This window comes from Triticum urartu, chromosome 2 (assembly GCF_003073215.2).
Source record: "Triticum urartu cultivar G1812 chromosome 2, Tu2.1, whole genome shotgun sequence".
NCBI lineage: Eukaryota > Viridiplantae > Streptophyta > Magnoliopsida > Poales > Poaceae > Triticum > Triticum urartu.
The window spans coordinates 165,649,434-165,667,018 of NC_053023.1; positions in this window are offsets into that span (position 1 = coordinate 165,649,434).

The window sequence follows — 17,585 nt, forward strand, 5'->3', positions numbered from 1 at the left end:
ATAATAGACATACTATCGTCCTCGGGAATATCAAGAATAACAAAGTCCGTTAAAATAGTAACGTTTGCAACTACAACAGGCACATCCTCACAAATACTGACAGGTATAGGAGTTAATTTATCAGCCATTTGCAAAGATATTTCAGTAGGTGTCAACTTATTCAAATCAAGTCTACGATATAAAGAGAGAGGCATAACACTAACACCGGCTCCAAGATCACATAAAGCAGTTTTAACGTAGTTTCTTTTAATAGAGCATGGTATAGTGGGTACTCCTGGATCTCCTAACTTCTTAGGTATTCCACCCTTAAAAGTATAATTAGCAATCATGGTGGAAATTTCAGCTTCCGGTATCTTTCTTTTATTTGTAATAATATCTTTCATGTACTTAGCATAAGGATTGGTTTTGAGCATATCAGTTAATCGCATACGCAAAAAGATAGGTCTAATCATTTTAGCAAAGCGCTCAAAATCCTCATCATCCTTTTTCTTGGATGGTTTGGGAGGAAAAGGCATGGGTTTCTGAACCCAAGGCTCTCTTTCTTTACCATGTTTCCTAGCAACAAAATCTTTTTTATCATAACGTTGATTCTTTGATTGTGGGTTATCAAGATCAACAGCAGGTTCAATTTCTATATCATTATCATTACTAGGTTGAGCATCATCATGAGCATTATCATTAACATTATTACTAGTTTCAGGTTCATTACTAGATTGAGTTTCAGCATCAGAAATAGAAATATCATTTGGGTTCTCAGGTGTTTCAACAATAGGATCACTAGAAGCATGCAAAGTACTATCATTTTTCTTTTTCTTCTTTTTAGAAGAACTAGGTACATCTATGTTTTTTCTCTGAGAATCTTGCTCAATTCTCTTAGGGTGGCCTTCAGGACACAAAGGTTCCTGAGTCATTCTACCAGTTCTAGTAGCCACTCTAACAACATAATCATTATCTTTACTATTCAATTCATTGAGCAAATCATTTTGAGCTTTAAGTACTTGTTCTACTTGAGTGGTAACCATAGAAGCATGTTTACTAATAAGTTTAAGTTCACCTTTAACATTAGCCATATAATCACCCAAGTGTTCAAGCATATTTGAATTGTTTTTCAATTGTCTACCAAAATAAGCATTAAAATCTTCTTGTTTAGCCATAAATTTATCAAACTCATCTAAGCATGGGCTAGCGAACTTAGTAAATGGGATTACAGCTTTATCATATCTATAGAGAGAATTTACCTTTACTACCTGTGTCGGGTTATCAAGACCATGTACTTCTTCAATAGGTAATGGATTAAGATCATATGTTTCTTCAACAGGCGGTAAATTAAGACCGTGTATTTCTTCAATAGGAGGTAAATTCTTAACATATTCAGCTTTAATACCTTTTTCTTTCATAGATTTCTTTGCCTCTTGCATATCTTCAGGACTGAGAAATAGAATACCCCTCTTGTTCGGAGTTGGTTTAGGAATAGGCTCAGGAATTGGCTCCGGAGGTGTCCAATTATTTTCATTTGTCAACATATTATTCAATAGAATTTCAGCTTCATCCGGTGTTCTTTCCCTGAAAACAGAACCAGCACAACTATCCAGGTAATCTCTGGAGGCATCAGTTAGTCCATTATAAAAGATATCAGGTATTTCATTTTTCTTAAGAGGATGATCAGGCAAAGCATTAAGTAACTGGAGAAGCCTCCCCCAAGCTTGTGGGAGACTCTCTTCTTCAATTTGCACAAAATTATATATATATATATCCCTTAAAGCAGCTTGTTTCTTATGTGCAGGGAAATATTTAGCAGAGAAGTAATAAATCATATCCTGGGGACTACACACACAATCAGGATCAAGAGAATTAAACCATATCTTAGTATCACCCTTTAATGAGAATGGAAATATTTTAAGAATATAAAAGTAACGAGTTCTCTCATCTTTGGTGAACATGGTAGCTATATCATTCAATTTAGTAAGATGTGCCACAACAGTTTCAGATTCATAACCATGAAAAGGATCAGATTCAACCAAAGTAATTATATCAGGATCAATAGAGAATTCATAATCCTTATCAGTAACAAAGATAGGTGAAGTAGCAAAAGCAGGGTCAGGTTTCATTCTAGCATTTAAAGATTGCTTACTCCATTTAGCTAATAATCTTTTGAGTTCATTTCTATTTTGGCAAGCTAAAATAGCTAAAGAAGGTTCTTGATAAAAGACATAACCCTTAGGAATAACAAGTGATTCTTCATCATCACTTTCAACAGTATCATCAGATTCGTTGTTTTCAATCTCTCTAGCCCTAGCAAGTTGTTCATCAAGAAAATCACTAAGTGGCATAATAGTATCAGGCATAGAGGTAGTTTCATCATAAGTATCATGCATAGCAGAAGTGGCATCATCAATAACATGCGACATATTAGAACGAATAGCAGAAGCAGGTGTAGGTGTCGCAAACTTACTCATATCAGAAGGTGAATCAAGTGCAGAGCTAGATGGCAGTTCCTTACCTCCCCTCATAGTTGAGGGATAGATCTTGGTTTTTGGATCTCTCAAGTTCTTCATAATGATAAGCATATATATATATATCCCAAGTGACTCAAAGAATAGAGCTATGCTCCCCGGCAATGGAGCCAGAAAATAGTCTTGATAACCCACAAGTATAGGGGATCGCAACAGTTTTCGAGGGTAGAGTATTCAACCCAAATTTATTGATTCGACACAAGGGGAGCTAAAGAATATTCTCAAGTATTAGCAGCTGAGTTGTCAATTCAACCACATCTGGAAACTTAATATCTGTAGCAAAGTGTTTAGTAGCAAAGTAATATGATAGTAGTGTTAACGGTAGCAAAAGGTAACCGTAGTAAAAGTAGTGTTTTTGGTATTTTGTAGTGATAATAGCAATAGCAACGGAAAGGGGAATAAGCGAAGAACAATATATGGAAAGCTCGTAGGCAATGGATCGGTGATGGAGAATTATGCCGGATGCGGTTCATCATGTAACAGTCATAACCTAGGGTGACACAGAACTAGCTCCAGTTCATTGATATAATGTAGGCATGTATTCCGAATATAGTCATACATGCTTATGGAAAAGAACTTGCATAACATCTTTTGTCCTACCCTCCCGTGGCAGCGGGGTCCTTACGGAAACTAAGGGATATTAAGGCCTCCTTTTAATAGAGAACCGGAACAAAGCATTAACACATAGTGAATACATGAGCTCGTCAAACTACGGTCATCACCGGTAAGTATCCCGATTATTGTCACTTCGGGGTTAATGGATCATAACACATAATAGGTGACTATAGACTTGCAAGATAGGATCAAGAACTCTCATATATTGATGAAAACATAATAGGTTCAGATCTGAAATCATGGCACTCGGCCCTCGTGACAAGCATTAAGCATAGCAAAGTCATAGCAACATCAATCTCAGAACATAGTGGACACTAGGGATCAAACCCTAACAAAACTAACTCGATTACATGATAGATCTCATCCAACCCATCACCGTCCAGCAAGCCTACGATGGAATTACTCACGCACGGCGGTGAGCATCATGAAATTGGTGATGGAGGATGGTTCACAATGGCGACAGATTCCCATCTCCGGAGCCCCGGACGGACTCCAGATCAGCCCTCCCGAGAGGTTTTAGGGCTTGGCGGCGGCTCTGTATCGTAAAACGTGATGATTTCTTCTCTCTGATTTTTTCTCCCCGAAACTCAATATATGGAGGTGGAGTTGGAGTCGGAGAGGCAATAGGGGGCCCATGAGGTAGGGGCGCGCCCTAGGGGGGCAGGCGCGCCCCCCACCCTCGTGGAGAGACAGTGGGCCCCCTGGCCTTCATCTTTGGCAGGTATTTTTCTTATTTTCTGAAAAGTGGCTCCGTGAAGTTTCAGGTCATTCCGAGAACGTTTGCTCCTGCACATAAATAACACCATGGTAATTCTGCTGAAAACAGCGTTAGTCTGGGTTTGTTCCATTCAAATCATGCAAGTTATAGTCCAAAACAAGGGCAAAAGTATTTGGAAAAGTAGATACGTTGGAGACGCATCAACCGGTGCATCTTCCACGGATCCTGTTCGTTTCGTCCAAGGCCTCGCCGTCGTCCTCCACCTTGCGGCCTTGGTTCGCTCGCCGTGCGCGGTGCGCCGCCCTCTTGCATTATCAATGTTGTCAACAACCAAGAGGAACAAGGAGATGATTGTACGTGGAGAGGATGACAGTAGGGACCCACCAGCGTCATGGCAGTACGCAAGCAAGTGCCTCTATATTACAAGCCCAAAAATATGGTTCCTCCTAATGGTTGGACATATGGGGCTCACGCCATTGTCAACGTAGTCAATAAACGAGAGAATTACACTACGAGCGGCTGACACCAGGGACCCAACAGGTCACGCGGTTTTTTTTTGAGGAACAAGCAGTTGTTATTTATACTAGTTTTAGCGATGGATCAGGGTAACAACGGGGCTGTGCGGGGGTTGTGGCCCGTCTAGCGAGGGTTTTATTTATGTTTACCACATCATGAGCCAGTTGTGCTTTTTTCTTGCTGAAAATGGCTAGCCCAGTTCTATTTTTTTAAAGAAATACCCAAACGAGGCCTACTTGCTTTATCAGCACTGCTGGGCTGCAAATCTTTCAAGACGAGGAGAGTTTCATTCGGTTTGCCCCAGAAATGGGTTGTACATTTTTAAAATACATCAAACCGGGAATTAGTTTCAATTTTTTTTCATTAATGATTTTAAATTCCATTGATTTTTATGCGTGGACAATTATTTGGATTTTATATTTATATAAATTATTTTCAAAATAGTTTGAATGTGAATCAAAATTTTGGGATTAAAAACAGTTGACCGCACCGAAATATGCAAAATTTTGTATACTTTTTAACCGTGGCCACAATATGGGGTGTAATGCTAACAAAAAGAAGATGGGCTCCAAAAAAATATTAAGAATTAGCAAATGGGTTGTACATTATTAGAAATAATGCACACGAGAGCAATGACTGTTGGATGTCCATCCAACGGCTGTTGTGCTTCTTCAATCTCTGCTCTTCCTGCTCCAGCCGCTCAAACAAGCGCCGGCGGGACTGCCTGCTCCCTCCTCCCGCGGCCGGTTATGCTGCCGCGCAGGCCTCACCGCCCCATCGTACTCCCATCGCTGGCCTAGCCATCCCTCTACTCACCCAGACCTGATGTTATTCTCCGGGGACGACGGACGAACCAGTAAACCCTCGTACTCCTCCGCGTGGGAAACAGCTGTCGAGTCTTCCCTGGCTTCGTGTCATTCCCTTCCTAGGCCTCCGTCGTCCACCGCCCTGGTGCTCTCGGCGCGGCCTGGTCAACGTGGTCAATGAACAACATCCATCGGAAGTGGACTGTATGTGAAGAGGTTGACAGCTGGGTCCACGGCCGCACGCAAGGAAATGCCTCCTTACTACGCGCAAAATAATGATTCCTCCACCTGACAGCTAGGACCCACGGGAAGGGCTTCTGTATTTCGTGAAAAAAACGTCCCCCAGGTCGGACCCACCAGCTATATCTTTGCACGCAAGGAAGTGCCTCCTTATTACACACAAAAAATGAATACCTCCTGTTAGCTGGGACCCACCATAGTGGGTGGCTGACTTGTGGGCCTACTAAGTTGACGGGGACGGAGGGCTTTGTGAACTTAGTCAGTATGAACGATTCTAGCTCCAGTGACCGTACGATGTCCATCCAACGGCCATAGTGCATCTTCAACCTCTGGTCTTCTTGCTCCAGCCGCCCAAAGCAGTGCCGGTCGTGCCGCCTGCTCCTACCTCCTGTGGCCGGCTGTGCTGCCGCGGAGGCCTCACCGCCCCCATACTACTCCCACCGCTGGCCAGGCCATCCCTCCACTCACCCACACCCCCTGTTATTCTGCGGCGATGGCAGCCTCACACCGCAGCCGAACCAGTGAACCCTCGTACTCCTCTCTGCATGGGCATCCACTGTCGTGTCTTCCCCGGCTCCGCGTCGTCCCCTTCCTAGGCCTCGCCGTCGTCCACCGCCTTGGTGCTCTTGGCGTGGCGTGGTCAATGTGCTCAACGACCGACTTCCATCGGAAGAGTACTGTATGTGGAGAAGCTGACAGCTAGGTCTAAGGGAGTCCTGGACTAAGGGGTCCTCGGGCGTCCGGCCTGTTAGCCATGGGCCGGACTGATGGGCCGTGAAGATACGAAGACCGAAGACTCTACCTGTGTCCCGTTGGGACTCTCCTTGGCGTGGAAGGCAAGCTTGGCGATCAAATATGTAGATTCCTTTCTTTGTAACAGACCTTGTGTAACCCTAGATCCTCCCGGTGTCTATATAAATCGGAGGACCTAGTCTGGAGGGGAACGATCATTACCATAGTCATTCAGGCTAGGCTTTTAGGGTTTAGCCATCTCGATCTCGTGGTAGATCAATCAAGCAGGAAGTAGGGTATTACCTCCATAAAGAGGGCCCGAACCTGGGTAAACATCGTGTCCTCTGTCTCCTGTTACCATCAACCTTAGACGCACAGTTCGGGGCCCCCTACCCGAGATCCGCCGGTTTTGACACTGACATTGGTGCTTTCATTGAGAGTTCCACTGTGCCCTCCCTAAAAGGTTTTGATGACCCCTTCAATCGTCAACAATGATGTTATCCAAGGCGAGACCTTCCTCCCTAGATAGATCTTTGTGTTCGGCGGCTTCGCATTGCGGGCCAACTCGCTTGGCCATCTAGAGTAGATCGATAGCTACGCCCCTGGCCACCAGGTCAGATTTGGGAGCTTGAACTATGTTGCGGACATCTGTTGAGACTTGATCTTCGCCGGATTCAAGACCGCGGCAACCACTCCTGGTCACCCTGATGGACATGACCTAATCTGTCATCGGACCGCGTCCAGGAGATAGCTCTTGTAACCGCTCTGGCCTTAGATCTGGACCAGACTGCGCCATCCAAGGATGGGAAGCTCAACCCCGCCACGGAGGTCACAGATTCCCCGCCGTTGGAGCCGCACATAGACTTAATCTCACACGATACTTGTGCCATCGGAACTCTGTACTTGTCTCTGGTTATAAGTTCTGAACCATGTGAGCCCACGGACGCCGAACTCGATCGTTTATCAATCTTTGAATTCAGCGCCGCAGACATCTTCCAGCACTCGCCTTTGGGCGTTGTGCTAAACTCATTAAAGAATCTGTCCTTGGCGGGGGGCTCACAGCTGAACTATGTCCGGTTTGAACTAGGGGCTGACGATGGAGAATTTTGCTTCCGACCCGCCACCCACTTCATAGCCACGATCGAGGATTTAACTGACACGCTTGATTACGACTCCAAAGACATCGACGGTATGGACGATGATGCTGATGAGGGGCAAAACCAAAATCCACCATTTACTGGACACTGGACGGCCACTTCTTCGTACGATGTGTACATGGTGGACACACCCAAAACAACCAACGACAATGACAAAGAAAATCCAATCGAGAATAAACCTCCTGAGATACAGCAAAAACGCCGGCGTCCTCGGCGCCGCTCTAAGTCACATCGTTCAAAAGGCAGCAATGTTGGCACCGGAGAAAATAATACTCCAGACGACGCCGAAAACAATGAAGACCTTGCCGAGGAAACATCCGAATAGGAGGAGCAAGAAAATGGGCAAGCTAGCCTCGACGAACAGGCCAGGCCCAACGACTCAGAGGACGGTAGTTATCGTCCGCTCTCCGAGGATGAGGAAAGCCTCGGCAACGAAGATTTAATCATGCCTGAAGAACCTCTCGAGCAGGAGCGCTTCAAGCGCCAGCTAATAGACCGCAAGGAGCCTGAAAAAGAAGCAGCAGCAGCTTCAAGCTGACCAAGATCTGCTCGTCGATAGGTGGACTGATGTTCTGGCAGCCGAAGAATACGGCCTCAAACGCCCAGCCAAGAGTTACCTAAAGCAAAGGTTGCTACCTCGGTTCGATGAAGAGGCGCCGGAGCCCATGTCCCCCTCGCGTAATGCAGCCGGCCGACCACTATGCGGTCAGGATAGAGCGGCAACTCAGGCCGAACAGCCTGCCCCACCGCCACACAAAAATAGAGACAAAACAGTTCGGGGTCATACATACGACCTCCAGCAGACCCTGGATAGCAGAGTAGGATATACCCGATCGATTTATGGATCGCGAGGACGTTCCTCGACACGTGATGATGGCTACCTATTCGGACATGACAAACCTAGTCACGCCCGAGCCGACAACCGTAGACGGACTCCATCAGAGCTACGTCGTGATGCGGCCAGATATAGAGGCGCCGCACACCCTCTTTGCTTCACTGATGAAGTAATGGATCACGAATTCCCCGAAGGGTTCAAACCCGTGAATATTGAATCATACGACGGGACAACTGATCCCGCGGTATGGATCGAGGACTTTATCCTCCACATCCACATGGCCCAGGGAGACGACCTCCATGCTATCAAATACCTTCCACTAAAGCTTAAAGGACCATCTCGGCACTGGTTAAACAGCTTGCCTAAAAATTCTATCGGCAGCTGGGAGGACTTGGAAGAAGCCTTCCTCGACAACTTCCAAGGTACATATGTCCGGCCACCAGACACCGATGACTTAAGCCACATAGTTCAACGACCTGGAGAGTCAGACAGGAAATTCTGGACTAGGTTCCTAACCAAAAAGAGCCAGATCATCGATTGTCCGGATGCCGAAGCCCTAGCCGCCTTTAAACATAGCATCCGCGACGAATGGCTCGCCTGCCACCTCAGCCAAGAAAAGCCAAAATTTATGGCAGCTCTTACGGCACTCATGACCCGCTTTTGCGCGGGTGAGGATAGTTGGCTGGCTCGTAGAAAAAACACAGCCAGCGAGGCAGGCCCCTCCGAGGTCAAAAACAGCAATGGAAAACTCCACATAACAAACACAAACGCCGAAGCAATGGTGATAATACCGATGACACTACAATCAACGCCGGACTCAGCGGCTCCAAGTCCAGCCAGCGGAAGAAACCATACAAAAGAAACAATCAGGGACCATCCAGCCTGGACTGCATACTCGATCGTCCATGCCAGATTCATGGCACCCCAGACAAACCACCCAATCATACCAACAGAGATTGCTAGGGTTTTAAACAGGCCAGCAAGTTAAATGCCGAAAACAAGGATCAGGGATCGCAAAGCGAAGACGACGACGAGGAGCCCCGGCTACTGAACATAAGGGGACAGAAGAAGTTTTCCCCTCAGGTCAAAACGGTGAACATGATATACGCTACCTACATCCCCAAGAGGGAGCGGAAGCGCGCACTCAGGGACGTCTACGTGATAGAGCCAGTCGCCCCAAAATTTAATCCATGGTCATCATGCGCGATCACTTTTGATCGTCGGGATCATCCGACCATTATCCGTCACGGCGGTTCAGCTGCACTGCTCCTGGACCCAATAATTGATGGGTTCCACCTGACGCGAGTCCTGATGGACGGTGGCAGCAGCCTCAACTTGCTCTATCAGGATACAGTGCACAAAATGGGCATTCATCCATCACGGATCAAACCCACAAAGACTACCTTCAAAGGAGTCATACCAGGTGTAGAGGCCCGCTGTACGGGCTCAATCATGCTCGAGGTTGTCTTCGGATCTCCGGACAATTTTCCAAAGCGAGGAGTTAATCTTCGACATAGTCCACTTTCGCAGCGGCTATCACGCACTGCTCGGACGGACCGCATTCGCCCGATTCAATGCGGTGCCACACTATGCTTATCTCAAGCTCAAGATGCCCAGTCCACGTGGCATCATAACAATCAATGGAAATACAGAACGCTCCCTCCATACAGAAGAGCACACAGCTGCCTTAGCAGCAGAACTACGGAGCGGCCTTCTCAAGCAGAACCTTAATTCGGATGCCGAGCCCACGGACACCGTCAAGAGATCCGAACTACCCTATAGCAGGACAGCTCGGCTCGTCAGGAGCTAGACTAGCAATTCGGCCTCCGTCTTAGTCCTGGTTAAGTAGCGGCATTCGCACCACGCGTACATAACTACACACTCAAAATCCCATGGGCATCGACGGAGCCATAGCTAGTTTGTGATCCACAGTACGGCTCAACCAACACTGGATACACACATACTTTCACTTTTATTCATTTCCTTTTCAGGTTTCAATCCCGCAGGCCCCATCTGATGGCCTGATCACCAGCCCTCTTGAAGGATAAACACACCAAGACGGCGAGAAACGCAGACGTACGGGGGATTTTCAAGGTGGTTTCGTTAACAATCACTCTACCTATTTTTCAGGACCCATATGCAGCTCTCCCTTGGTTTTTGGCATGTTAAATAGCCTGTTGCTTATCACACTACTTGTATCAATGCGCCTCGACGTAGTAATCAAATTACAATGCAAACAGTTCACGACTGGAGCTTTAAGGCCCCAGCTTATCACCTTTTGCACCCTTTCTGTTTTCTTTCTCTTTTTTTCTCTTCTTCTTCCCTGTGGGTAACCCTATCAGGTAGCACCCGTACATTTTGGTACGTTTGATGTTTGCCAGGGGCTTCATAGCACCCCACACTATGGCAACAAAAGTCCGAACACTTTTTATAGTATAGTTCGGCACCCCGAATTTAGCACTATATGCATTGGCTCCGAATCATGTCTTTGGTCAACAGTTGGGTTGCCCGGCTCCTGTGCTTGCTACCTTATGTTCCGCTATATCGGCTAAGGTAGTAAAGGGAGAACTACTGCGATTGTGCCTTGGTTTATCCAAAGGAGCACCTTAGTAGAGAAAGCCGAAAACTGACTGTCATGATGCGGCGAGAGCCGGTCAGCTGTTCGGAGGTTGCAAATGTTGGAGATTTCTTCCGCATTACGCGAAGCATCGGTACTTCCCGATCAGACGCTTATAGCACTATGGTTTGGATACTAGGGGTTGCGCCCATGTTTTTATTGTCAAACTCCTATGGCTAAGTGAGGGCGTTCAAGCCGCATAGTCTGATTGCCTGGTTCGTTGCGCTAAACAACTCCTTCAAGGACCATATAATTGTATCAAGATTGTTTAGATTCCATCCCGAACACCTCCGTACTACCTACGTGAGGGCAGAAGCCGATGACTGGCCAACCCTCAGATTTCATACAATACGGACGCACAGGAGGTAAAATTTAAAACATAACAAGCATTATATTACAAACCCACTTTGTTTTATCATACAAGGTAGAAGGAACTTGAATACATTCAGTCAAAGATAATGTCCTGCGAACATTGTGTCACTACAATACGAGACCCCTCCAGGATATCGCCAAAATACCGCTCGGGTGTACGGTGCTCCTTGCCCTCGGGCGGCCCCTCAGTCACAAGCTTGATGGCGTCCATCTTCGCCCACCAGACCTTGACGCGGGCAAAGGCCATACGTGCGCCCTCGATGCAGACGGACCGCTTGATGGCGTCCAACCTAGGACAGGCATCCACCAGCTGCTTGACGAGGCCGAAGTAACTGTCGGGTATAGCTTCGGCTGGCCACAGACGGATTATTAAATCCTTCATGGCCAGTTTGGCCACCCTGTGCAGCTCGACTAGCTGTTTTAGCTGATCGCTGAAGGGCACCGGATGTTCTGGCATAAGATATTGCGACCAGAACAGTTTCTCCGTGGAGCTCCCTTCTTCGGCTCGGAAGAACTCCGCGGCATCGGACACACTATGTGGCAAATCAGCAAAAGCCCCTAGAGAACTCCCAATCCGGGTTAGTAAAAGATACTTCCTCTTCACATACTTGCTTTGCATACTAAATGCCTTACCCGTCCCAATCGTCCTGGCCTCCTGGATCTCTTGAAGGGCGACCTGGGCCTCACTCCGGGCCGTCTCCGCACTCTGACGAGCCTTGGTGAGTTCGGTCTCTTGAGCCGGCGCATCGCGCTCCAAGGTCTCACACTTCCTCACCACGGCATGGAGCTCTTGTTGGACCTCGTTGACCCGGGCCTTGAGCTTCTTACGAGCGGCCTGCTCCTTGACAGCCTTCCCCTCGGCTTTGGCCAGGGCCTTTCTCAGGGCCTCGACCTCGGTCATCGCTTCTGTACATATCATGACACTTTGGTCAATGCATATCATTTTAATTTTTTCGAATACATAATAGGTTATCACATACCTTGTTTTTCTTGGAGGTGCCTCCTCACCCGGCCGAGCTCCTCCTTGGCCTGCTCCAGTCTCTGCTTCAGTTCGGAGACCTCGGCAGTATGCGAGGCTATGGCCAACAGCGACGCATGCGTATTCATTTCAGACAAATTTAGTTAGTTTCCTGCAATAAAGGATTGATCCTCTGTCCGGTTTTTTCTTCCGAACACCGGACAGTGTCGCAGGGGCTACTGTTTATATTGGGATTTTCTCTTTTTTGGCGTCGCTTACCTCAAAACCTGTTAGCAGGCTGCTGCAGGCTTCGGTTAGTCCGCTCTTGGCGGACTGAACCCTTTCAATTACCATGCCCATAAGAACACAGTGCGCGTCCACAATGGAAGCGCCTCGCAGCGCTTCCAGCAGATTATCCGGTGCCCCTGGTTGGACAGGGGTCACCGGCGGAATAGGCATACCCCCTTCTTTCGAAGAAGGTTGCGCGCCGGATTCCGGAGCCGCATCGGTCTCCGGAATCGAGTCCGGCTGAGGGCCGAACTGAATATGGCCCTCCTCACCAATCTCCATGGGGATTGGCTTCCCCTGGTGTCCGGCGATGGGGGTTTCGCCTTCTGGCGCCTCCTGAGGCTCTCCCCGGCCTAGAAAGGTCCTTCGGGATAGCACCTCCATGTCGTCCTTGGCCTTGGGGGAGTGAGCGGCCGGCGGTGACTCGCTAGCCATCGCCTTTAAATCCAACGAACCTCATGATGAGGATCGCTGGGAGCTGTCGTGGGCCGGACTGCAATAGCATAACTAATCATGTCAATACAACAAAGAGGCGAGGTTAGATTTATGGGCATGTATGAGTCCTAGCACTTACGATGCAGCCTGAGGCTTAGTGCGGGGGAGTCTCTCCGGACTTCTGTCGACGTCCCATGCGGAGTTATCCGCGAGGGAGCCCTTCCCTTTCTTGGACGTCTCCGCCTCCAGGTTTGTGGAGGCCGCCCTCTTCTTCTTTCCCTCATCAGGGGGAGGGTTGTTCTCCTCCTCCTCGTCGTCGTCGTCCTCGGCGGCGGAGGAAAGAGCCACTTCGTCTTCGGACGTCACGTCCGAAGCAACCTTGCGACGGGGGCCACCTTTGGCCCCCTTGGCCTTCTTCTTGGCCTTCTTTTCCGGCGGCCTATAGGGCGCCGGAACCAGCATATTTGCCAGGAGCGGGATGACTGGCTCTTCGGGCAGCGGAGCTGAACTATGGATCCGCTCCGCTCTCTCCGTCCACGCCTGAAAAAAATACAGCAAAGGTTAGGCATCCTCCTTGAGCAAACAAGTAGAAGGTATGCCTTAAGAAAATAAGAACTTACCTCATTGGCGGGATGTGAGTGATCGTGCCCATGGTCCGAATCTATGACCGGTGGCTTCTCGTTGCCCTTGAAGAGCAACTTCCGGGCATCTGCGTGAGTAGTTCCAAAGAGCCCTTCCAGCGTTTGGTGCTTCTCCGGATCGAATTCCCATAGAGGAAAGCTTCGGCTTTGGTAGGGGAGAATCCGGCGAACCAACATCACCTGGATCACGTCAACGAGCTTGGCGTTTTTATCCACCATACTCTGAATTCACGTTTGCAGCGCTATCAGCTCGTCTGACGCCGACCAGTTGGGGCCTTTCTCCTTCCAGGAGGTGAGCCGCACTGGGGCTCCGGCCTTAAACTCGGGAGTCGCCGCCCAAGTGGCGCCGCGCGACTCTGTGATGTAGAACCACTGCTTCTACCACTCCTTGATAGCCTCCACAAAAGTGCCTGTGGGCCAAATGACGTTGGGCATCTTGCTCACCAAGGCGCCTCCGCACTCAGCGTGCTGACTGTCCACCACCTTCGGCTTCACGTTGAAGACCTTGAGCCATAGGCCTAAGTGGGGATGGATACAGAGGAAGGCCTCGCACACGACAATAAATGCCGAGATTTTGAGGAAGGAGTTCGGGGCTAGATCATGGAAATCTAGCCCATGATAATACATCAGTCCAAGGACGAAAGGGTGAAGTGGAAACCCCAGTCCGTGGACGAAGTGAGGGAGGAAAACTAACCTCTCAGTAGGCTTCGGGGTGGGGATGATTTGCCCCTTGGAATGCAGACGGTGGGCGATTCCTTTTGCTAGGTACCCGGCCGCCCGAAGCTGGGTGATGTCCTTCTCCTTGACGGAGGAGACCATCCACTTGCCTTGGCCTCCGGATCCGGACATGATTGAGTGCTTCCTTGAGATGGAGAAGATGGTGATGAAGCTATGTACCTAGGGTAGGGTCATGGACCTGTCCTACCTACCCTACCCGAGGGCATCTCTAGAAGAAATCACCTTTCAATCGACTTGAAGGTGTTCCACTCGACAGACTCGAAGACACTCGACAGACTCGAAGACACTCGACCAAGAAGCAATCACTCGACCAAGATCCAACCACTCGACGGCCAGGAGACCTAAAGTCACTCCGCACGCTAACGGCCGGTCATTAAATAGCTTTTTATGGTCATCATAGCACTTTATTACTAGCGTTACCAGTAACGCCTTGCCTTAATGAACATTGAACCCTTGGTAACGTGGGCTGGCCGGGGGCCTGGTGTCGTGGTTCTAACTCTGACAGTGATGTAGGGGGGTATGTATGGAGAGGCTAGATCTTAGCTATGGAGGAGTTGTAAGCACGCGAGGATTACGAGTTCAGGCCCTTCTCGGAGGAAGTAACAGCCCTACGTCTCGGTGCCCGGAGGCGGTCGACTGAATTATGTGTGTATGAATAACAGGGGTGCCAACCCTTGATACTGAGGAGGGGGTGGCTTATATAGAGTTCGACAGGCCCCTCCAGCCCTCAGTAATGCAAGGTTTAAAGTACACCAAGACTGGGGGTTACTGGTAACGCCCCTAATAAAGTGCTATGATGACCATAAAAGCTACTTAATGACCGACCGTTTGCGTGCAGGGTGACTTTAGATCTCCTGGCAGTCGAGTGGTTGGAATTTGGTCGAGTGATTGCTTCGTGGTCGAGTGTCTTGAATCTGTCGAGTGGGATACCTCCAAGTCAATTGAAAGGTGACTTCTTCTAGGGATGTCCTTGGGTAGGGTACTTAGGACAGGTCCATGCCCCTATCCTAGGTACATAGCTTCATCATTAGCCCCCGAATGGATCGAGGTTCGAGTGGGGAAGGAGTTGGGGATCTTTCCGACTGGTTCTTCATGTTATATGAACGTCTTGTTTTGGATCAATTGTCACGAATGACGTCGTCAACTTCTTTCAGTCTCCTTGATCCATTCTTGGCCTCTTGTCGAGTGAATTCCTTTACTTGTGAAGTTCCGAGTGACGGTGTGAAAGGGATCTTCTGTTTGACGAGTTGTTCTGAGGCCCGCGGATTTTGCGGGATTTGAATTTCGGGGAGCGTGCGGGACGGGGGCGGCCGCAGTAATCGGATGGGATAGGACGGAAGCTCCTCGATCCCCGCGCCACCTTTTTCGCCACGTACCGCGCGCGCGCCCGTTGCGGGATTTGACGGGATTGCCTGGGCCTACCAGTCAGCCACTCAGAAGCGACCTCTTATAAGTTGTCGGCTCGGTACCCCCGAACAGTGCGCCTTCACTTTTCCCCCTTCCTTCACAAGATCCTCCGCCACCTCCGCTCCCACCTTGGTGCCGTAGGTCTGTTCGAGCTTCGCCGGCGACGATGGTGAAGGAGAAGACGTCGGCTATGGAGCGCGCGAAGAAGGCGGCGGTGCAGGGGAAGGGGAAGAAGTCCACTCGGGGCGGATCTTCCTCGAGGACTGCTCTGCCCAAGGATTGGATCCAGGGCAACTGGATGCCGTCGGTAATTCGGCAGGATGATCTCGATGATCTGGTCGAGGGGGGATTCATTCCCCATGAATCTGCGTGCCTCCCGGGGAAAGAAGTCAAACCCCAGCCTCTTGATGGTGAGTGTGTCCTCCTCGCCACCCATATCGATCGTGGATTCTCTCTGCCTCCTCATCCCATTTTCTGGAGCTTCTTGAACTTCTTCGGAGCGCAGCTCCATCACTTTACTCCCAATTCTATTGTGTATCTTGCTGCTTTCGTTTCCTTGTGTGAAAACTTCTTGGGTTGCCGCCCCCATTGGGGACTCTTCAAGCACATCTTCACTTGCCGCTCTCAGTCGGTCAAGAAGGCCAAGTCGAGTGATGAACGGATGCAGGTGATCCAGCTGTGCGGGGGTCTGGCGATCCAGATGAGGGGAAAAAGTTCCTTTCCGTCTATCACTTTTCCCGAGTCAGTCCGTGGGTGGCAGTCGACTTGGTTTTACTGTAAAGACCAGGTGACCCCAGGACAGTCGACTGGGCTTCCCCCTTTTTCTCTGAATCGAGCACAAAAACCTGCCTCTCTGAAAGTGACGCCGGAGGAAAAGGCGCAAGTCAAGGTGCTGGTCGGTCGAGTGGTTCAGCTTGTCCGCGAGGGTGTGACTGGCATGGACTTGTTGGAAGTCTTCCTTCGGAGGCGCATCCAACCGCTTCAGGCTCGTGACCACCCGATGTGGCTGTACTCGGGTCTCGAAGACACCACTCGGATTCACCCAGAGGAGGTCACTGACAAGATGTTGGAAGGGTGGCTGTCGAGTATCACAGGGAACAAGGACAACCCCCGAGGAGCCAGGAGGATTCCTCCACTCGACCAAACATACGAAGTGGACAGGGTCTGACCTTGCGTTTCCGACTATGATCTTGCTTTCTTTATTTGTTCTTTTTGGATCAGTCGATTGACTTTTGTCTCGTTTGTTGTCCTCCAAGCCACTACTGAGGAAGGAGAGGCGAGTGGAGGCTAAAGTGGAGACGAGGGAGAAGAGTGGGAATCTGACGGCGAAGGAGAGGGGGATGACGACGACGACTCCAGTGAAGAGGAGGAGGAAGAAGTCGAACCTCCCCGCTCGGAACGGCGATCCAAGCTTACACATGGCCCTGCGCGGGAACGTGGTAAGGCGACTGTCCCTTTGGGCAGTCGTCGAAGCGCCCTTAGACCTCATCTCCAGCGCCGACATAAAAAGCTCCCAAGCACCCACGCGCGACGCCGTCCAAGCCGCCCAAGGCTCTGCCCAAGATGAAGATGACCGTCCCCACCATTTCTAGGTAATAGTAGAATTTGTTTTCCTTTGTCGAACGTGACGGACTCTTGGTCGACTCATTGAATAAGCTGACTGACTTTCGAAATTTGCAGTGCTGCCACCTCGGAGATCTCCGCCAAGGACGATGATCAAGAGATGGAAGACGCCGTTACCTCCAACCCCGGTACGATTACTGATGCTCTGCTTTTAGTTGCCTGACGATTTCTTATAATTCCAGTCGATTGGATTTTTCTTGTAGCTCATCCTCATGTCATTGACCTCCCTGATGATGACGACAAAGTGCCGCTGAGGGCGCGAAGGAACAGGAGGGCGCCGGCTGGCAAGACCCCACAAACTACTCCGGCGCCTGAGGCCGCAGTCCGGGAGGGTGGTGATACCACTCGGGTTTCTGTGACCTTCGCTAAACCTC